General features: G+C 36.1%; 1 long non-coding RNA gene across 2 annotated transcripts in view; it reads left to right on the top strand.

Moving 5' to 3' along the window:
- LOC309863778 overlaps positions 1–23478 on the top strand; it is a 52125-nt gene that overhangs the window by 6900 nt on the left and 21747 nt on the right. Inside the window, exon 3 of one of the 2 annotated variants that reach the window (XR_014311256.1) lies at positions 4180–4264. The exons of the other annotated variant lie outside the window; for it this stretch is intronic. This is a non-coding gene — a long non-coding RNA (uncharacterized lncRNA). Of the gene's footprint in view, positions 1–4179; positions 4265–23478 lie in introns of those variants that run through there. 2 annotated transcript variants of the gene reach the window in all.

Below are 23478 nucleotides of genomic sequence, written 5' to 3'. Positions count from 1 at the left end.
CTTCATGAGTGGGATTAGTGCTCTTATAAGAAGACGCCAGAGAGCAGGCCAGCTCTCTTTCTGCCATGTGAACCTGGAGGAGGGCTCTTGCTGTGGGTTCAGCCTACAATACTGTGAGAAATCAATTTATAATTCATAAGGCACTCATTGTTTGGTAGTTTGTTATAGCCATCTGAACTAAGACTGCTTCTTGGCATAGCAAGCAATTTTTTTCTCTAAATGTTGCATATTGTAAATGTTATTTCATTAAGTATCTTGATTTTGCTATTATCTTTAATGGTAACTGGGCTTTTCTCAGCAAGCATATATATGACCTAGAGAATATTTGATTTCCCTACCCTATGTGAGCTCTTTGAATTGTTCAATATACAATATTCTGGTCCCTATTTTCCTGACCTCTTGGAATTCCTATGTATGTGTAGCCTAGTACTCCGTGAAAATTCAAAGGAACCGTGATGCATATTTCTGGACAATTTTTGAAATTTCCAGAATAATGTTCTGGAAATTCCAAACCACTCTGCATCCCTAACTCTTATCTCATTCTCCTCAACTCAGCAGATCCAAGCAAGTTCTGTTTGGATTTTCTCTCCCTGTGCTTACGCTCAGGAGTTTTATCCAGACAAATAACTGAGACAATTGTGGGGCTCATGTTATTTCATTTTTCTCAAAAGTCACAGACCTGTGCTGGTTAATGTATAATGTCTATAAACACATTTGTCAAGTATTCTCATCTTTTTGAGACTGATTAAGTCTGTATCTCATTATCCATCATGGTTGGAAATGGGAGTCTATATATGTTTCTAAGTGTATCTTTCTCAATTCTCTCTGCTTAAAAATTATCTAGGTCTTTTTAAAATTAAATTTCCTGAAAAGGTTTCATATGTCAGTTAAATGGACCCATAAGCAACTTTTCTGTAACTCAACTTGATCTAAATCTTTAAAACCTCATCCAGAAACTTGTTAACTCACTTTTTTGGGTGTCCACTTTTCTTTATCCCATGAATACAGCCTCATTATTTAAAAAGTGAGGTACTTTGAATAAATGTGTTGGATGAGTGACTTTATTAACAAATGAATATATGAATGGAAAAATATAGGGTACTGATCCAAACACCTTTACCTTGGTGTATTCTATTTGGGACAGGGGCGGGGAAGAAATGTTAAAAAGATAATAATACTTAGTGATCATCTAGCATAGTTTCAGAATCTATGATTTTTATCTATGCTCAATTCTCTCTGTTTAATCATGATCCAGTTCTTGGGGTGCCTGGGTGACTCAGTCAGTTAAGCGTCTGCTTTGGCTCAGGTCATGGTCTCAGGGTCCTGGGATGGAGTCCCAGTGTTGGGCTCTCTGGTCAGCAGGGAGTCTTATTCTCCTTGTCACTCACCCTTCGTGGTCTCTCTCTCTCTCTCTCTCAAACAAAAAAGTAAAATCTTTAAAATATTAATAATAATTACCCATTTCTTTTAATACTCCCTTTCCCCATTGTGAAATACCATAAGAATTATTTATTCTTAGATAACAAGATAGTCCACTCAATTGTGTTCTCATTAGTCTTTTACGGCATTAAATGATACATCGAATAAAAATAATAAAATCAATGTTTCTTGGGTCAAATTTATGAATGAGTAAGAGTACATATTGATATCCCATGGAGCAAAGTAGATCTGAAGTCTTTATATAACTTAGTTGAATTAACCTCTCCAATTTTTTGTCAACCCACTGTAAGTAACCAGTTGCCACTGGGATGGGCTCTCATTAGTTCCATTCCCGTAATAATATTAGCTCAAATGATTTCTGTCTTTGGATTTAAACTGGATGAAATCATAACACTATACTACATTTTTATTCAACTGTAAGTCATCCTTATTTATTCCAGGTTACATAGCATTTTAGTTGTTCTTACATATGATGCTTAAATTAAACCACACCAAAAAATTCTGTACGGTGCATAATAATGACTCAATTCTACAAATGAAGACACAGCTTTTAGAGGTTAAGTAACTTGCTCAAGTTTATACAGTTAGTTAATAATCAAGGTAGGATTTACAAATGATTCAAATTCCAAGTCTGACCCTTAATGATAATTTTAAAAAGGCTTTCATGTTAGACAGATTTAATTTAAAAGCTTCTTCTCTCACTCATTAGATATATGACCCTGAACCAAATAGATAATGTATTTGTGGCAGTTTTCACTTCTGCAAAAAAGCTGATAACATTATTAGCCTCCAGAGCTTGTTTTTTTAAGAGTTAAGTAACATAACATGAATGAAAGTATCCAGTAATGTTTCTGGCATACTCAAGGCACTTGATAAACAACATTGTGCTGGATATCGTCCATTTGTTTCTTGAGGTCTACTTTTTGCTCTTCTGCTCTCAACTCTGGAGACTGATGTATATTTTTTAAAAAAGGACAAACACCAGAGCTTGAGTGAAGTTTGTGTTGATACTTTAAGAAGATCAGAGGGAGACAAGAAAGAATCAGAATATTCATTCCATTCCCTTATTGCTTTAACTGGAGCCTCATTATGTTCCCTTAAAGTAGCTTCTTGTAAAGATTCTGGCTCTGCTCTGGTAACCGTTTAGATATTCCTGATGCCCAGATTTCCTGCACTATCCCTCGGGGTTTCCATTTGTATTATCCACTCATTTGTAATTAGATCCTTCGTAAATAAACCTCTTTGAATTGTTCTGATTTGATGGTTCCATCTGTTTCCTGTTGGGTACGTAGCTGGCATATTCTTCTTATTTCCATAATAGTACATTTCTTTCATTTTTCAGAGTTTTGACTACCTTATGTCATGACAATTAATGCTCAGATTACTTGCAAAATTAGGGGCGGATTAAAATCCTAGTTGCAAGAATTATGAAAACCAAGAGATCATGTATGAGAAATCCTTTTTCTTCGTGGAAAAAACAGAATAATTTTATCTTCTTATTGAACCTAACACATTATGTCTTAGTAATGTTTTATAATTTTACATATTTCTGGATGTATATAACTGTATGCATATAAATCCTATACACATGTGTATATATATATACATATATATATATATACACACGCGCATGCATTTACTTATATGTATGCACTTATCTACTCATATGTGTTTATCTACCTCTCTACCTAGAGGGAGTGAGTAAGAGAATAGAGGAAAGAGAGAGAGAGAAAGGAGAGAGGGAGTAAAAGACAGAGAGAATTCGTTGAGGGATGTCCTAAAAATTATTTTTAGTCAAACTGTTTACTGTGATAGTTAATTCTTGAAATTAGTCACACTTTTTCTTTTGTTTTTAATCAGATGAGAAAAACAAATACAGGGAAACTATATCATTCCTATATCCTTATTTCAATATGAAGTCATAGAAAAGGATGGTAGTATTTAAAAAATATTTAGCTTAATGTCTTGAGCTAGCACTAAAGTAATACAAGTGCAATTGTACATTTTTGGGTTTTATTTAACATTATAAAATATTAAGTGCATAATTTATCATTAAAATATGTCTCATAACTCTTTTATGATAATACATTAGACACGAGTCTCTTGTTTTCATTTATTTGAAGAAACATCCAATGAATTGTCATTTCGGGCTGAAGTGTGCTATCATTTGTAGGAGATGAGTGCCCTCTTCTGGTTCTGTGATGCAACTGCTGATCAGATAATGCGACCTCTAGCTGATTCATTTTCCCTTTATATTCTAGTTTTTCTTTGCAAAGGTATTTGATAAAATCATCTGCATTTTTCCCTGTTTCATCCTCTGCTACAGAAACATAACAGATAGCCATTACTTCTAATCAATTGCCACTTCTTGCTCTTAATCTTGTTAATATTTCCTAAGGCATAATATAAAAGATTTCTGATGTTTTTATTCCTTGGGTTAGGGAAACAGGTCTTAAGTATCAGTTTTTGAGCAAGAATGTAATATTTTCTTTTAACTAGTTTGAAGGAAACAAAAAAAGAAAGAGGGACAATGGAGGGAAGGGTCTCCACTTAGCAACTCAAGGCAGTTTAAATTACTTGGATGATGAAATGGGAGAGTACTAAGAATGTCTTCTCTCTGACACATACACATGCAAACCCACATATGAGATACCTAAAAAGTATTTAATTATCATTTTAAAAATTATTTTTTACTAGTAATTTGTTCACTTATTTTACTCTATATGCTCTTTCTCTGAGGTAACCCTAAAGTGCCTTTTCCTCAGCTGGCACTTAAAGAAAGAAGAAGAAAAAAACCACAGACAAAAAGCAAACAAGCAAAAAAAAAAAAAAAAAGACTGTGGGCGAACAATATTTTTAAAATTAATGTGTTTTGCATCTCTTGTCATCTTTCGAATAGCCATGGATTCCTCTGTCTTCTGCAGCTGATCAACAGTCAGGATCTCAGACAGTTTGAACATGATCAGAATATGCTGTCAAAACGTTTAGTCAGAGTCAAGAATTACATCTTCAGCAAGCTATCTTTTGATCAAATGTATTCTACATGGGAGTCTCACCTTGTTTTAATATTTAATTAGTAGGTCAAGCCAGAAAGAAAATGGAATTTCCACATTTTGCTCTTAGAACCTAGAATTTAGATTTTTACATCGATGATCTGTGTCCATGCAAGGAAAATTCTTACAATTTATAATAGAAAATATTCTCACACTAAGCTAGGGTGGGGTTTCTTGCCCAACAGAATAACCTCCTACAACAACCAAAAGCATCAGATGGTTGTTCACTTCTACTTTTCTCTTTGTTTATATAAGCTAAATACTGGTCCTAGCAGAACTGGAATAGTTAAGAAGGGAGAGAAGAATTTATTGGCAACAAAGTTTTAGGTAATATTGGATAAAAATTCAGTTTTTAATGGAAAAATAAGAAAGTACAATTTCCATGTTTTATCGTATGAATATTCATAGATACTTGAGAAGAGCCAATATTGATGAAATCATTTTCAATTTTATGGGTTGATTCAGATTAGAAAATTGAGATAATTATTTTGATAACTCCGATCTAAAGGGAGGGCTTTTCAGAAACAAAACAGAACTGGGATTAGCTTGTCTTAGTTCCACTATAAGCCGAGGCTGTGAAAGAATATTGTTCTCCTCATTTTATTTAGCGGAAGAGTATTGCTGAAAATCACTCCGTATGAAATGAGAATTCACCTGGCTCTGTGCTCTTTAATATTTTCATTAATCATTTAGGACAAAAAATCCTAAATTGCTCAGGCTTTTAAAAAATGGCTGTGAATGTCAGAAATCAGAGCAGCGATAGATGGCACCAGAAGATCAAAAGTCTCAGAGGCAAATCCGACTTTTCATTTCCCCATCAGTCCCCTTCTGGCGGTGACGGAGGAGTTGGGGGAGGGGCGAGGCGGGAGAGAGAATCACAGCTGCAGCGTAGGGTTCCTGATTCCCTCGCCTGCTTTTCCTGGATGGAATCCTGGAATGTGTTGAGGAAAAGCAAATGGCCAATTTACTACTAAGATTCTGCTTAAGGCACAACACGAACTGTCCCATGTAATTTGAATAAAAAATAAAGGCATTTCCACACTGACTTTTACCAGGGGCTTCTGCTGTTTCACTTATTACTACTGATAATGGAAGCCTTGCTGTTGAGAGAAAGCTTGATGAATGCATTTGTCATTAAGGAAAGTATTAGTTTTTTTCATAGACAACCTGCAATCACTTAAAAATGAACATTTTTCCATTTTTTTCTCAACAAAGCAGACACAAAGCCCTTAAAGCATTTTCTTCTTTAAACCTGAAATTGAGTCCATTTTATAGCAACGGATTTATTTAATTTGTTTTATATTTTTGTAAACCCTTCAAGGCTGAACCCTGTTTGCACAAAACTCGCCTTGCCTCAGCTTGATTAACCCACAGCCATGACTCATCTTTAACAGAGGCAGCTTTTGAAGCACATTCCAGCCCTGCTTTTTCCCACAGATCTCCTAATCCTCTTTCACATGACCATGAAGACAGTCTTTAAATCCAACAGAAGATGCTTCTGACATTTTTTCAAGGCTATAAAAACTATTTCCAGGTCCAGGAGTGGGGAATGATATGTGGATGTTTGGAGAAAGTCAGTGATTATCGTTTCTCCCTCCAGCTAGTTACTAAGAAGGGTCTTAAAAATTTCAGCGTTCTATAAAAATATATCCAAAAAAGAACTGCATTTCTCATACAGTATTTTCAATGATTAAAAAAAAGAAAATATTAGTTTCTGAAGATAAATTTTTATGGAATCTGGATTTAGAGAATATATTTTTAAAATGTTGAACGGCTCAGAGTAGAATATTTCAGCTTTATTTTTTCACTAATAAGGATTTTTTTCCTCTTGTTTTGTTCTTCTTCATTTATTGGTGACCAAGAGCAGAACTGACCTATCTAAATGTAAAATTTCATCACACATGTGATTTTTTTTCCATTTTATTTTATTTTTTTTCAGTGTTCCAAAATTCATTATTTATGCACCACACCCAATACTCCATGCAATACGTGCCCTCCAGGTGCCCTTCACCACCAGGCTCACCCAAACCCCCACCCCTCCCCTCCAAAACCCTCAGTTTGTTTCTCAGAGTCCACAGTCTCTCATGGTTTGTCTCCCACTCTGGTTTCCCCCAACTCATGTCTCCTCTCCATATACATGTGAAGTTAAAGAACTTCTGTTGTTGGGTCCATAATCAAAGGAGTGAGACTGATACAAAGTGAAGGTCAAGCAAAGCTTTATTTCACGCCAAGCATCGAGAATCAAACTGACCAGCCAGGGCCATCTCTTGCAAAGCGGCAAACTCTCTCTGCCTTACAGACTAGCTTTTAAGGGCAAAGGCCATGTGGTTGGGCCTGGCCACGCACAGGTGGCCAATGAGATTGTAACACACAGAGAAAGCTACACAGACATGCTAGGTCACACATACGTGACCAATTGAATTACAACTTACCCTATAGTAGATATTTGAACTAGCCTATCACCTTGGTCAGAATTGGCACCCAAAAGGCTCCCAAAGGGCGGGGCCCATACTTCTTGGGAGCAAGGGAGACAGTATGCGCCCCCACTGATTGGATGTCTCTACCTGGCCTGACCCACCCTTGTATTTGGGCTTTGTTACCTGGGACTGGTTTCTAGGACTTGTTTTTAAGTAAGTTCCCGGGGGCGGGGGGGGGGCAGGGTCAGTTTAAGTTTTACTGCATAAACATCAAAATCACTGTTTAACTGGATGGAGCTGCTCTGGCTAAATAGGCCCTTATACTATTATCAGGGATCATCGTGGATTATTATCACATAAACCATAGATGTAAAGGGGAAACATCTCTCTTCCTCCTCCCTCTCCCTCCCAATCCCTCTTTTCTTTTTCTTTTTCTTTTTTTTCTCTCTTCTTTTCTCCTTCCCTCTTCCTTAAGAAGTCTTTTTCATATTCAGTCCATAAGCATCTTTGAATTCTTATTCTGTTATTGAAGAATAACCACACATTGTTCTTCTAAATTTCCTAATTGTTTCTATCGATTGATTTTAACAATAAATAATCATCTTGGGATAGAGAAAGTGTTCTGTGTTTGAGACAAGCAGGGAACTTAGTATGTTTTCTACCTATTTTCCAAGTTGGCGTATTCAAAGAAAAATGTATAAGGACAGTATTATATAAAACACCAGACCTGAGATGTATTCTCCTTTGCATATAGAATGAAATTAATTATTCATCAATCTTAAGGAATTGAGTGAAACTAAAGAATTGACTTGAGTCATTATTCTTGTATTAATTATAAGTAGTCTGTCTTTGGAATTTCATTGTGCACAGCCACATTACCTGAGATATTTTTCCACAGAAAGATATAGGGACCAGATCTCCTGTTGGGGATTTTTCTAGTCTCCTGACTATGGCATTAAAGGTATTAAACCTCAATATTTCATGCAATAAAATTATGTGGAAAGTAGAGTAGGTAAGATTTGAACTGGTATCTGTTGGAAAACTGAGCTGTTTAAAAAAGATGTAGAGACAGTAGGTGACTCCTCAAGGAATGGAGAAAGAAAAAAATAATAATCTATCTCCTTGTCTATAATAAAATTCTGACATTTTCTCTTCCAGGTTACTCCAGGAAAATCATAGTTTTTTTATAGCAGTCGCTGGAGGCTTCTTATTATAACTTAGAAAATCCTGAAAACAATTTTTTCTTATATTTAATGCTATCACAGATTTCTCTTAAAATTATCTTATATATTAGAAGAGGTTTTTTTTTTTTATTTAAATCTTGGCCCATCTATTAAAAGAATTAAGATTCCCAACAAGATTTATAGGCTCAGATCCAGAAAATTTTAAGGACACTATAATAAAAACGTATCTCAGGACAGATTTCGTGGTGTACATCATTGATGGTCAAGTTTTTTCCTCCTCACAATGCTTTTTTTTAAGGGAGTCCAGTGTGCCATAACTTACTCATCCTAGTAAACATATGAGAGGCTAGTGTAATTGTTGGCATCTTCCTGTCACTAAGAATGATTATCATATCATGAAGACAAAATTTCAAACCTTAATTCTAATTCTGCCCTTCTCTATCTATGAAACTTATCCTTATCATATCTTGCTTTAAAAAAAATAAAAAAAATCATCTAGTTCTTGTATTGGAAAGGAATGAGCACGGATATTGGAAGTGGAAAGGAGGGGCAATAATTAGATGCCGTGTTTTACAACTACAAACATGAAACAGGGTGTTGGCTTGTAGCCAGTAGGGAGAATGTGTGCAAAGAAACGATGGGAGATAAGAGTGATCTGAGATGTGGATGGATTGGAAGGCAAGAGATGGACTATGCAGGTCCTCATGGAGCATGCTTAGTACTTTTGTGGAAACTGATGAGCCTCTACTTGTTAGTTGATTTGAAGCATGAATTGGAATGAATAGACTGAGTTTTAAATAATTTTTATTAGAATATGGAATGGCAGTCAGAAGGGGAAAGGTAATTTCATGGAGGGCAATTAAGAGGACATCTCAGAAATCCAGGTGAAAAGTATTGGAATTGGACTAGGTAGATGCAAAGATTGAAACAGTGAAGTCGTGTAAAAGATAAAATCAATGAGACGTGGGAATTGAAGAGGATTATCTGGAATATGTTATGATAATGGTATATGTTGAGTGCTGAGCTGAGTTTAAGGAATCTAGGTAAAGAAATTGAGTGGGTTACTGGATATCTGCTCCTATACATTAAGCACAGAAGATAGGTCTGGAGACTTAAATTTAGAAGACAGTATGATCCTGGGATTAATTTATGCCATCAGCATTTATGAGGGTATGACTGGGATGATTAGGATCAAGGCCATGTGGTAAGAAAAGGGAGTGATAATTTTGATGTACAGTTTGTAAGAGTTGAATGAGGTCAGAGCAGTGGAGTGGAGGTTCAAATGAGAATCCAACAGGAAGCAGGTGACATGAGAATTTGCTCTTACAGAGCCACCCTTGCAGCAGCTTTACATGAAAAGAGTTCTATGTTGGTGAGATGAAACACATGCTTTTTCAATAACTGTAACTTTAGACGCCCAGGCCAGTGTTGGCATTTATTTCATGTGGATGTGCATTACCCTGAAGGAGAAGGATCCTCTCTGTGTTCTCTGGAACCTGGAGTATCATCACGTTAGGCTCAGAAGCAGTACAAGCTGCTCTTCCAATGTTGGAACTGTATTTTGGGTACGTCAGCAACTGTGGCAAATGGGACTTTCTGAGTACTTCCTGGATTGTTCTACCTTGACATCAAGGCAAGAGTAAAGAAAATCTTTTGGGCTGGGTAAGTATTCATGGGTGTATTAACCAAGACTTTTTCAGCTGCAAGTTACTGACTGAACCCAAATTAATCAGGGGTGCCTGGGTGGCTCAGTTGGTTAAGGACTCTGGATTTCAGAGTCATGAGTTTAAGCCCCATGTTGGGGGAAAAAAAAAATCAACTTAATACACAGCTGCTTGTGGCTATCTGATATACAGCAAAGTTGGTCTGTAAGTATTGAATATTATCAGAGCCCATCTTCTCTTTTTATGTCATAGACTTATATGTCTCTGATTATTTTCTTCCTCAGACAGAGTAAAATAAGTATTATTTAAGCATTTAAGTATTTAAGTATTTCCTCGTAATAACTCTTTAGAGAAGTCTCAAGATGGGGACTCAGACCTGGTTTAGAGAATGTTTTATCTTAAACAAATGACTATAGCTAGGAGATGATAGAGTGTTGTGCAGGTCTGCGTTGTGTGTATATCCTTTTCACCAGGGAGACAGGCAGTTCCATAGGAAAGAAGGGTTCTGTTAGTAGGAGAAAGGAAAAAGGTTTTTTGGACATTCGGAAAATAATTCCAGTCCCTGAAACTGGGATCCTTACCATAGCCGATCACCACCTGCTTTGCCATGATTTTTTACCATCCTTATCTTCTGCTCCTCTCTAGCGGCCTTGCCGCTACTTGCCGATACTCTTGAGGTTATCACGGGTCAGGGCCTTTAGAGTGCTGTTACTTTTGCCAGAAAGCTCCTTTGCAGATCTTTTTACAGTGAAATCTGCTTCAGATTTCAAGTCTTCCCACCCAGGATCATTATAATAAAATGCCAATGTTTTTTAAAATACATTTTATACTGAACAGATAACAAACCAGTGTGCACTTTATTTAAAACTAACCGACTGCTGCTAAGAATATAGATCATGCAACTGTGATTCCACATCAAACCTTAACACTGGGGGGCGCCTGGGTGGCTCAGTGGGTTAAGCCGCTGCCTTCGGCTCAGATCATGATCTCAGGGTCCTGGGGTCGAGTCCCGCATCAGGCTCTCTGCTCAGCAGGGAGCCTGCTTCTCCCTCTCTCTCTGCTTGCCTCTCTGCCTACTTGTGATTTCTGTCTGTCAAATAAATAAATAAAATCTTTAAAACAAAAAACAAAAAAGAAACAAACCTTAACACTGGGAACCGGGCATTTATTCTGCCCATCATGTGTCAGACCTGGCAGACAACAATACCCATCTCCACCAGAGTCTCAAAGGAAGCACTGGCCCCTACAGCCAAGAGCCAGAGTCCTGGTGGAAAGCAGCCAGCCAGCCATGGCTCTCCCTGCTCCTTATCCCCACAGAGCCCATGAGCAGGAAGGAGCCCCGCTGTGCATCTCCAGTGCGTCTGCTCTGTGCTCCGTCGAGACCCCTTGCGGTGGCACAGGAGCAGAACCGTACCCAGCACCAAAACTGCTGCCCTACTATCCTCTGTTATCTTCCTTGATTCACACCATAGCAAATTCAGTTAATTTGAGAACCGTCTCCTTTCTCTAAAACAATTCATCAACACAAGTGCTAGCTAACTCACTTTATTCTGTATCTAGCACCTATATTAGTATCTGCCACAGGTTGGTAAGTATGTGTGGAATTAATGAATATGAATGATTCACCAGTACATTTTTTTCACCACCTCTGTTGTTTGCTCCTAAAACTTTGAGATGGTTGGCTCACTGCTGCGCTGCAGTTTGCTGGGCTCTCCAGTATTACCGCGAGTTCACTTCTCATGTCTAATCCCAGAAACCAATCTATATGGACACCGGAAGCAATGCTGTTCTTTCTTCTTACTGTGTTCCTGCAACATAGTACTTTATGAAGAAGGCAAAACTAGGATTTTGGAAATGGTCTTGTCTATGTTTCACAATGAAAATGTCACTCAGATTATTGATACATTTATATACAATGAAATACAAGAGACAACTTTATCAGGCATTTGTATCTGTTTCTATGAATACACTTATTGTTGGGAGATATTCTCACCATGGATCTCTTACATTTATGGACATCTGTGACTGTATGTTCAAGGATATTTCTATCGTAAATAGCCGTAGAAGAGAGCAGAGGGCAAGGTTCGTCGTTGCTCAGTGTAATAAAAATAATGTCTCCCTTGGACAAAAATTGGGCAGATTTCCTGGCAGCCCAATATAAACGATTGAGGTTTCATAAATTCAGGATTTCTCAGCCGTGACACAAATCCACTGAGTGCATAAGACCCACCTGGGCTGCTCTGCTTCATCCCTGTGGGAAATGAGGGGCCAGAGACCACAGGAAAAACAGGAAATTCATGCTGCTTGCTGTTGCATGAGTAATAAGTCCTTTGTCTTTGACCTTGTAGTCTCATGTCTTCTGCTAGCATCTGTGAAAATGTGGCAGGCTAGCTTGTTTGCTTACAAGTAAAGTCTCAAATCCATTATAGTTCTTGACACTTATTTCTAATATCAGCCTCTAGTCCCTGCTTGCTAATGAAGTGCTGAGATAGCTTTAACCAAGGTTAGAGTCATTGATTCATTCTGCATCCTTCTTGGCATGTCTCATGCCGTTCTTGTCCCATTCAAATCTATGCGTGGCTATCCAGCTTCAGAGATCTAATTCTTTAATCACTGCTTTTAATTCATAAAATAGCTTCACCATGCTTTATCACTATCTACCTAAGCATATGTAACCTACGACAATATTTTTTTATAAGGATGGTGATGATGATGTTGGTGGTGAACTTTTTGGTTCAGTGACACGTTCAATGAACTCTGAAAACGGCAGATGCTTTAAAAACTATTTTGTGAGAAAATATCTTTTCTGCCTTATCGAGTAGTTGAACTAGATTACCACTTCACACTTAACAACATTAAACTCTACTATCCCCTCACCAAACCAGCATTTTAAATTCTTACAGTTTAATCACTTAATGCCCCACTTAAAGTTGCATTTCTTATTCCCTTTCTATCATTTGATCAAAAGACATTCAGAAGTTCCATTCATCGTATTTGGTATTATTTTTCTGGTTGCTATTGTTGATATTCCTGTTTTCTCTTCTCTAATGTCCTTATCATACTAAGATAACTATTTATAAATTAGAGTTCTGTTCTTCTCTCTGCAGACCTCTCATAATCAGTTTCTTAATAGATAAACGGAGTCTAATTAATTAGGAAGCATGGTTGGGTGTATGTTGGGGGAAGTGAGAGGCTGCTTTTATTTAAATTCATTTCTCCTCAAACTGTCACCACACATTGCTTACCTGTTCTGCAAATATTAAAAAAAAAAATTACCATTGTTTAGGATTATTTAGTCATTGCCTATATTGAATATAAATGAACATTTTATGGTCAGCTCTTTTCTGTTTCCTTCTTCTTTTGAAAAAATAAAGGATTCACCGCTCCCTCCTTAACTCTTGTTATGCCTGTGAATTAGAGTTTTTCAATTAACGATCATTAAACCTGCCACCCTAACCTGATGTTGAAAGTGTGTATGTTCAAATCAGCTTAAGTGTGTGGTAGCTACTTCCTTCTGTTGGAATGACAGCCAGTCTGCAAATGATCAATGGTACCACTGCATTGTTAATATGATTTTACTATTAAGACAACAGAAATAGCTGACCATGGATATTTCTGTGAATAAATCAGACTGAAAGTACAGCCATTGAGTTAACATTTGTCAGTCAGCAACAGCAGGGGCAAAACGAGCACCTCTTTTGAAAAACAGTTAAACAAACAAAGGAGTTGTTGCTTACAATATAAATTCCAGTTTCTAAGGAAATCAGGTAATAGTGACTTCCCCAGACTTAGTCCAATCAACCATACTCTACTTGGGAGTAGAGTTTACTCCACAACAAGAAAATGTGTTGTCATTTGAAAAAAGTACTCCAAATTAATTTTTCAGTCATATATATTGAAGTACAATTTATATAAAGTAAAAATTCCCCTTACTTGTATATAGCTCTCTATTTTTCACAAATTATTTATTATTTAAAAATTACTGCAATCTGTATATAGAACATTTCCATTACCTCAAATACCTCATATACCTTTTATTGCTGATAATACCTTCTGTTATGTCCAGACGTTGCAACAAATGACGTGTTTTCTGTCTTTATAATTAAGTCTTTTTGAGATTTTCTTATAAATGCTTTCTTCCATTTAGGATATTACACTTGAAATCTATCCAGTTGTTGCACATTGCGGTAGTTTGTTTGTTTTTTTTTTCTTTTTTATTAGTAAGTGATATTTCATTTTATGTATATATGCACCATGCAATATGTTTATTTATTTTGGTTTTCTTAGATATTTTTCTGTTAGGGAAATCCCAGTTTTTTCTGCTTCATTTAGTGAAAAGAATTTCCTTCCTCCATTTTTATTGCCTTGTCACCATTGCTGCAAATCAGTTGTGCTTATAAGGGAGGATCTATTTTTGGTCTCTCTATTCTGTTACATTCATCTAAATATCTTCTGTTGCCAATTCACAGTTCCTGATTATTGAAGGTTTATAGTGAGTCTTGAAATCAGGCAGTTTACATTCTCTTTTGTTGTTCTTTTTTCAAGATTTTTCTAGGTATTCCAGACATTTCCATTTCTAATTGAGAATCAGCTCATCAATGTCTACACAAAAAAACCTGTTGGGATTTTGATTGAGAGTTCTTTGAATTAATAGATCAATTTTAGAAAATGGACATCTTTACAATATTGTCCTCCAATCCATAATCATGGTGTATCTTTCTTTATTTAGGACTTAACTTTAGTTTCCCTTAAAAATATCTCTACTTCTCTGTGTAGAAGTTTGTACTTACTTCGCTAAAATGGTTCCAAATATTCTAAGTTTTTGTTGATCTGAAAATGTATATATTCTGTCTACCTATGTGAAGGACTATATATTCTGTCTACCTATGTGAAGTATATATTCTGTCTACCTATGTGAAAGATATTTTCACTGAATATAAAAATTTTTATTGACATTTTTGTTTTAACAGCTTATACTTATCTTTTTATTTTTATTTCATCTCAATTGTCTGATCAGAAGTCAGTATTTATCTTATCATCGTTCTCCTATACATGTGTGTTTTTTAAAAATTTTTTATAAACATATAATATATTTTTATCCCCAGGGGTACAGGTCTGTGAATCGCCAGGTTTACACACTTCACAGCATTCACCATAGCACATACCCTCCCCAATGTCCATAACCCCACTCCCCTCTTCATGTTTTTTAAATATTGTTTAAAATTGTTTTGACTTTCAGTGATTTGTCTATTTGTTCCATTTTGTGTTTTGCTCTCTGTCCAGTTGATATCCAGCTCAGCGGATGTCAGAAAAATTGACATTTTCTAATTTGATATTTTCAAAATATTTGGAAAATTCTTAGCTCTTTAAAAATATTAGTTATTTAATAATAAAATAAATACCATTTATTTTACTCCACCCACTTCTGATCATACACCCACCCCCACATACACACATACACACAAAATAGCAACTGCATTTAGAGAAGTGTGGCTCTATGACTTACCAGCTATGCAGCATTGATGGAGCTAATTGACTATATTTACCTCTTTCTTCATCTATAAAATGGATAAAATGACAGAACTTAAACTTACTCAAAATTATAATTCCATGTAAGTACTCACATAGTACTTTCTACAATCTAACAGGTATTCAAAGTTTCTTAAGAGATTAACTCATTTAATCTTCATAACAACAACAATATACTGTAATTACTACTATTATTATTATTTTAAAAAATATTTTATTTATTTATTTGATAGAGAGAGATCACAAGCAGGCAGAGAGACAGGCAGAGAGAGAGGGAGAAGCAGGTTCCCTGCCAAGCAGAGAGTCCAATGTGGGGTTCCATCCCAGGACCCTGAGATCACGACCCGAGCCAAAGGCAGAGGCTTAAACTGCTGAGCCACCCAGTCGCCCCTATTATTAAACCTGTTTAGTAAATGAGGTAATTTATCCAAGGCTATACTGGTAGCAAGTAGTAGACACATGATTTGAATCAGGCATTTTGGCTTCAGAAGCCAGACTCTTGATTACTGTACGATATTGCGTGCAAATGAGTCAAACATGTTACACACTTACAACAATACCTGTCACAATCACAGTATGAAATACACTGCAGCTTTTAACATGTGTATATTTTAAATTTACTGTCAGATCCACTCTATTTATATAAAGGCTTTCGAAAACTTGGGAGGTGAGAATGTATTGGATTTGAATAATTTTAGTGAAGGAATTTGTAGTCTAGCAAAATACTTCCTCAGTGCCCTGTGGGTCATCAGGCCGTAAGGAGGGCAAGGATAAAGTGCGTTCATGAATTTGTGCGTTGTCAAAGGCCAACTGGGTGTGCGGCACCCGCCTGATTGCTAGCTACAGACAGTCAGTGTACTATAATATTTAGCTGAAAATTAGTCAAAAAGAAAGCAGTCTAGCATAGGGATTTAGTGGGATCTGTAGAATCTCAGGATCTCATCATTAGGATATTTAAGAGTGAAAACCAATTCTTCTAAAACCAAGTGCTATAACAAAACAATGAGTGAAACCAAGCAGGGGAAGTTTATATTTACAAATTATGTTGTCATTCTTATTTTTTTTTAAAGTAGTATCTTTTACCTTTTTAAAAATATCCATCAAATAGAAATACATTTGGGTTAAATGGAAACAATCAATTTTAGTACAAAGTGTTTGTAGAAAAGAGAAAAGAAAATTCTGTTAAGAGGACTTATTCTGGAGCGCAGGGGTGTCTCAGTCGGTTGAACGTCTGCTTTCGGCTCAGGTCATGATCCCGGAGTCTGGGGATCAGCTCCCACGTTGGGCTCCCTGTTCAGCAGGGAGTCTGCTTCTCCCTCTGCCCTTCACCTTGCTTATATTCTCTTGTTCTCTCTCTCAAAAATAAAAAATAAATAAATAAATAAATAAATAAATAAATAAAGTAGAAAAAGAGGATTTATTCTGGTGAGATTTGATTATTAAAAATGATCACAATGTCCCCAACTCTAATGATTCCTCTCCCTTTTTTCTGTTCTCCTTGTTCTTATCTAAAGTAGTAGGGATTCGGCATTTGGGGGTCTTAAATATGGAGCATGTGAATCTTTTGCAACTTATTTTTTTTCATGATGATCTTTCAATTATGTTGACTTTCTTCACCACTTAAGCTAGATGCATTTTATTTGCTCTTCGCTTATCCTTGTACTTCAATAATATTATATTTTTTATTAAGGAAAGCTTTGTCTTTTTGTCTGTTGGCAAAACAAAGCGCAAAATCTACCTGCATCCATGTTGGCGTGGTGTAGTAAGTGGTCCTAGCATTTATTTGGGAGTTTGAAATTTTAATTTCTAATCTTTCGTTACTTCTGGCTTCTTATATGACCCTGGGACAATTACCCTCACATCACTCCATTTGGTTTCTTATATGCCATGTGTCCTCATTTACAGAAATTTGCAGTTCTTTCATTTGTAAAATGAGAGAACTGTGATTAAAATAGCATCTTCAGGTTCTTTTTAGTGACGTGATTTTACTTCAGGTTTAAATTCTTTGCCATCTGGATTACCATCACATGGAGATTAGATAGATAGTGTATCCTCTGAATCTTTAAAGAAAATCCTTTATATCATGAACCATGACAGATGATTGTTTGAATAATCAATAATTAGTTATCTCAGCATATGACTTGTTTGGAAAACCTTATAGAGTAATGAGATGAGACTTTTAGATTCATTTCCCATTTGCTATTCAAGCATACATATTAAGTATCATAGCTACTTGAGGTTAAAGACTTATCAGAGATGTTATAAGCTTAACACACGATGGTTGTAGGGAGTGATATTCAGAAGCATTTTGCAAGTGAAATTTTTATGCTGGTCATTTTTTTTCCCCCTGTGCTATTATTTAAAGAAATGAGGATCTTCAAATAATAATCCACAAAATAATGTGCAAAAAGAAATAAAAGGGCAATTTTCACACATTCAAATCAGATTTTAATTTTTGTCTTTTTGCCAAATTTCTAAAGATACAAATCTAAAAAGTTAGATTGTTTTTGTTTTTAATGTCTGTGTCATAATAAAACTCTTCAAAAGACTTTTTATTCAAACACTTAAATTGGAAAAATTCGAGTTTCTAAACTTCCATTCAGCATCACTCTGTATTAATGCTCTTTTACTCAACTCTAACTCTCATTTTATTTTATTCGTTAGTTCATTCATTTTTCAAGATATGCTTACACACTTACTGTAAAACAATTATTTATTTATTTGAGAGAGAGAGAGAGGTGGGGGAGGGGCAGAGGGAGAGGGATCCCAAGCAGACCCCAGGCTGAGCCCTGAGCCCTAGGAAAGGCTTGATCTCAAGACCCTGGGATCATGACCAGAGTCAAGGTCAAAGGTCAGATGCTTAACTGACTGAGCCACCCAGGTGACCCTGGTTTGCTTAAATTAAATCAATTAAGGAAGTTCTGACTAATTAAAACTGCTACATATATGGTTATGTTACAAGAAAAATAGAAGTACATCTTGTCTTCTCCAGTACAATTATATGCATATATAGGAATGCATAAAGAGTTTTTTTTCTCACCATACTTATTTTCTTTTAAATTCTCCTCATATAAACAACACATACTTATATACTTATAGCACAGAGAGTGTCAGTAAATATTATTAAAGGAAAAATAATGTATTGTTCCTAATACTTCAAATAGGGCATAAAGGTAGAGTTCAGTGTCAGTAATTCATATTGCATTGTAATTTGGTATTTCTGTAAATTTTTTAAAAATTTAGGAAATATATCTTGACTTTCCTGCTTTCTTTTACTACATGTTTTCTGGTTGTTATGCACCCCTTCATTCATTAATATCTCCACCAGAGGGTGATTATGACAAAAGAGATACAATCCTATTGTTCCCTTTGTTAGTTACTACACGAAAAGATTTGGAGCCTGAGGCTATTGGAGCCAATGAATGTTTGCGAATACTATGTATTTCAATTTTTCATGCACTTGATACAATTGGAAATTGAGGGTAGGCAGAAATTTAGGATTGTAGATTGTAATTACAGATATTTCCACTCTTAAAATATTCCCAAGTCATAGTAGCATGTATTACTTTGCTATGGCTGTGGTAAGAAAATACTGCAGACAAGGTGGCTTAAACAATAGAAATGTATGAGATCAAGGTGGCAGCAGGGTTGTTTCTTCTGAGTCTTCTCTCTGACTTCAGATGGTCATTTTCTCACTGGGTCTCCTCAGTTTTTCCAGTGTGTCTGTATCTTAGTCCCCTCCTAATATAAGGACTGCAATCATATTGGATTAGGTCCTACTCTAATAGCCTCATTTTAACTCAATTACCTCTGTAAAGACTCTATTTCCAAATACAGTCACATTCTGAGGTAAGAGGGTTAAGAAATCAATATATGAATTTTGGGAGATATAATTCAGTCCATAACTTACATAACACAAGTTAATTTCTCAGATCAAATGTCTGCTCCTCAGAAGGCACATTCACTTGATTTTCAATCAGAGAACCCTTCTTAATTTCCTCATAGCACTGAAATTATCTTGTGTGTTTTAGATTGCTTGTATATTCTGTCTCCTTCACAAGAGGACAGAGACCCTGTGGGAGTGGTCTACTGCTGTATACCCAGCACCTAGATCAGTGATGGCATGTAGTAGGCTTTCAGTAAGAATTTTCAAAATAAATAGCATTACTTATAAGACGAAAATTCAAAATACTTTGACTTCAGGAATTATATTTTGAAAAAAAAAGTTATTTCTTTCCAAGCCTCACGAAATTTTGTCATGTATAAGATAAATTTAAAACAAGTCTCTTTTTCAAATGTTTATTTAAGAATTTATAGAAGTTTTTCAAATATTTTAGCAAATTCTGAAATAAAGATTGAAAGGAAAACATATTTTAAAAGTAGTAGAACACATAATAGTTCTGCTCATTTTAGCGTAGGTGGATTAGTAAATGACTGCAGTAGGAAGCTTGCATCTGACTTCACAGCAGGCCATAGGGCTTAATTAAAATTTATAACAAGACTCATTTTTCTTAGTAATCACACAAAGAGAATTTAATTATTACTCTTAATCTCTATTTAAAAATTATCTTTGTAAGCAGAGCATAAATTTTATTCACATGAATTTTGAACCATATGAAAGAAAATTTTCTGAAAATGGACATTCATGAAAGAATTGTTGAAGAACAGTCAGAAGGTATGACTTCCTGGCATGAGTGTGCCTTTGATTGGTCCTTCTGTTTCCAATATTACGGATTTAAAAAGCCCAAGAGTGAAAATTCAAGAGGTTGGGCCACAGGAACCCAAACACCAGTGGTAGCATTAGAAATGTCATATAGATTGAAGCTGTAATTATTCAACCATGTTACAATCCAAGTATTACTTGCTCATGAATATTGAATGTGGTTACTTGGACAGCACTCTGAGCCAACAGACTGGCTAAATACTCTCATGAAGATCATCAAGTATTTTGGCCAAAATACGGTTCCCAGATTCAAATTCTGTGTTGGTAAGGGGCCAGGGATAGAGTGAGTAGCTTCACTTCACTTTTCTCTTTTGCTTTTTCTCTACCTTATAAGACATTTCTTTCTGTCTGGCTCAATTTGCTCTTACCCTTGTCTTCACCAGGGCTCTGTTGGTTGTAAATGGCAGGAACCTGACTCAAAATGGCTAAAACAAAAGGGAGTAATTACATGACTTAACTGGAGGAGACAAGGATGACTAAAATCAGCAGCTCAGATGATGTAATTAGGACCTACCTTCTCTCTATCTCTCAGCTCTGTTTTTTCCCTTATGGTAAAGTTTCCAAGGATCTAAGTGGTGATTTCCAGGGGTTCCAGTTTTATGTCATCATCTTGTTTGTACTTTTAGTGAGAATGTTTTCCCTTCCCAATATTTCACATAAAATATGTGGAATCGGATCTCATGGATTCTGGTCTGTAATACATGACTCAGCCCTATGAGAGGCACATGGAGTAAGAATGAGATAAATTAGACACCAAATGGAAAATCATAGTGCTGTCACTATAAATAGTAGAAATGGATGCCAAGCAGTTAAAGCCTTGAATGTCCATTAAAAGATCCTTTACTATTGAGTGTATGAAGAATCTGATATGAAACTTTTAAATGAATTGAACTTTAACACTGATGTTTCTGGAACAATGTGGCCTATTAATTTCCATATTTGGCCTCTTTGTATTGTCTACTGCCTTATATTAGAGTTTTTTATGAACTTAACTCTATATTATGAGCATCTTGAAGACAGTAACTATCATCTTTACCGCCGTAATCTCTCCAATATCCAGCATCAGAATTCAATACATTTTCAATAACTGCTAACCTAATGACTTTTTAAATAAATCTTTATGTTATTATGAAGATAGGGAAAACATGATGGGCCTAAAAAGTTTAAATTCGTCAATTTTCACCTTGTTAATAAGCAATGTTGTATTATTTGGATCAGCTCTTCCTTTTTAAAGGATTTCTTTAAAATAAATTGTGGGAATACCTATGGACATGCTCTCTCTCCTTGGATATTCTACAGCAACACTGTGGGCAGTAAAATGCACATTTAAGGGAAACCAGCAGATGATAGATTAAAAAACCTGGAGATGCTGACTCTGCAAATGAAGAAAATGCCCTTTCTGTAAAGATTGCTATATTCTTTCATTTCCCACTCTGAATAAATTAATTATACCCATAACTTTCTCATCTGTTTTCTTTTTTTGACTCCTGTTGCCTGAACAACTCTGCCTTAACATAACAAGAAAATATGATCATTGGAAGCTATGTGGATGAATTTCTCCTACGATTTATCCCATTATTAAGATCAGAGCTCTTTCATCAATATGTTGTATGACTGAAACTAATATAACATTACATGTAGATTATCCTTCAATTAAACTAATTAATTACTAAAAAAGAATCATAAGAAAAAAGATTGGAGCTTTTTGAATTTTGTAAAATAATAATGTTACATTTAAGTTTATCATAAGTTCTTACCTTCTGTGCAGCATAGGACTGTTTTTTGATAAGTTTTATGTTGTCACTTGACATTTTTTGACAAAGGAAGAATACTGAAGAAAACTCTAATAATACCCACCACTGAGCTCTAATAATATCCATTCATTTGTTAAAAATGTTTATTATTTGCCTACTGTCTATAGGCCCTGGGGCTATAAGCAGAAATATGATAGAGACACTGTGCTCTAGGATCATGAACCTGCATTAAAACAAAAGACATGTACAAATATAGTGCCTCATTATAGATCCTTTAAAAAAATGATTTCATTTATTCATCTGACAGAGAGAGAGGGAACACAAGCAGGAGGAGTGGGAGAGAGAGGAAACAGACTTCCTGCTGAGCAGCGAGACCAGTTTAGGGCTTGATCGTAGGACACTGGGATCATGACCTGAGCCAAAGGCAGACGCTTAATGACGGAACCACCCAGGCATCCCTGTATGTCCTTTTTATAGGACCATTTCAAATCCAACACACTAAATGGTAAAACATTCTACTAGGCATCAGGAGATGGTAAAACTATCTAGGGGAAGAAATTTCTTTTAAGGCAGTAAGAGGGAAGAGAGAAATGAAGAACCTGGCAAAATCGTTAGTTTGATCAACACACATTTCCCTGGCACACTGATGGAAAATTAATCCCAACAAGAAAATTAAAGAGCGTAGCCATTGTTCAGCAGGTATCTATATACATAATCTGAATCATGTCTTTCCTTCCCACCAGTCATGCATCAAGGAACCAAAGGAAGAGAAGAACCATTTAGATCTCAATATTCACAGGGCACTTCTGTAGCTCTCACCCTTCCTGATTCTCCCATTGCAGAAGTTAACACACTTTCTACTAGTATATTTTGGGGTGGGGAATTAGAGACAATAAAGATGAAAAACTCACCTTACTTATCTCAGCATACTTTGACATTCCTATGTGACAAGGGAAGGGTATAGGACAAGAGAACATTTACACTTCTTGCGTTCTCCTTATAGGGGACTGGATACTTTTGTCTTTTGTGTTCATGATTTTTTTAAAGGTTTTACTTATTTTTTTTTAAAGATTTTATTTATTTATTTGTCATAGAGAGAGAAGCGAGAGCAAGCACAGGCAGACAGAGTGGCAGGCAGAAGCAGAGAGAGAAGGAGAAGCAGGCTCCCTGCCAAGCAAGAAGCCCCATGTGGGACTCGATCCCAGGATGCTGGGATCATGACCTGAGCCGAAGGCAGCTGCTTAACCAACTGAGCCACCCAGGCGTCCCAAAGATTTTACTTATTTATTTGACAGAGAGACCAGAGAGAAAGAGGGAATACAAGCAGGGGGAGTTGGAGAGGGAGAAGCAGGCTTCCCGCGGAGCAGAGAGCCCAATGCGGGGCTCCATCCCAGGACCCTGGAATCATGACCTGAACAAAAAGCAGACCCTTCACGCTTCAGGCACCCTGTTCATGATATCTTATAAATACAAAACCTCCAGTTTTCTTCAGGAATCTTTCCATTTGGTATTGGATGTAGTCTCAACAGTATTTTTCATCAGAAACTCATATCTTTCCTCTGGCAAAAAGGTAGGCACCGTACCCAACCTAGGTCAATCCTGCACAACTTGTAGACTTTTAAACTGTGTAAAAGGTGGTTCAAGGTCTGAAGGAAGTTGAAACTAATTAATTTTGATGACAGCACCTTGAGAAAAGACAACTGGTATTTATATG

The sequence above is a fragment of the Mustela nivalis genome (genome assembly GCF_964662115.1).
Source record: "Mustela nivalis genome assembly, chromosome: 4".
Classification (NCBI taxonomy): domain Eukaryota; kingdom Metazoa; phylum Chordata; class Mammalia; order Carnivora; family Mustelidae; genus Mustela; species Mustela nivalis.
This window is presented reverse-complemented; position numbering and strand designations above follow the sequence as displayed.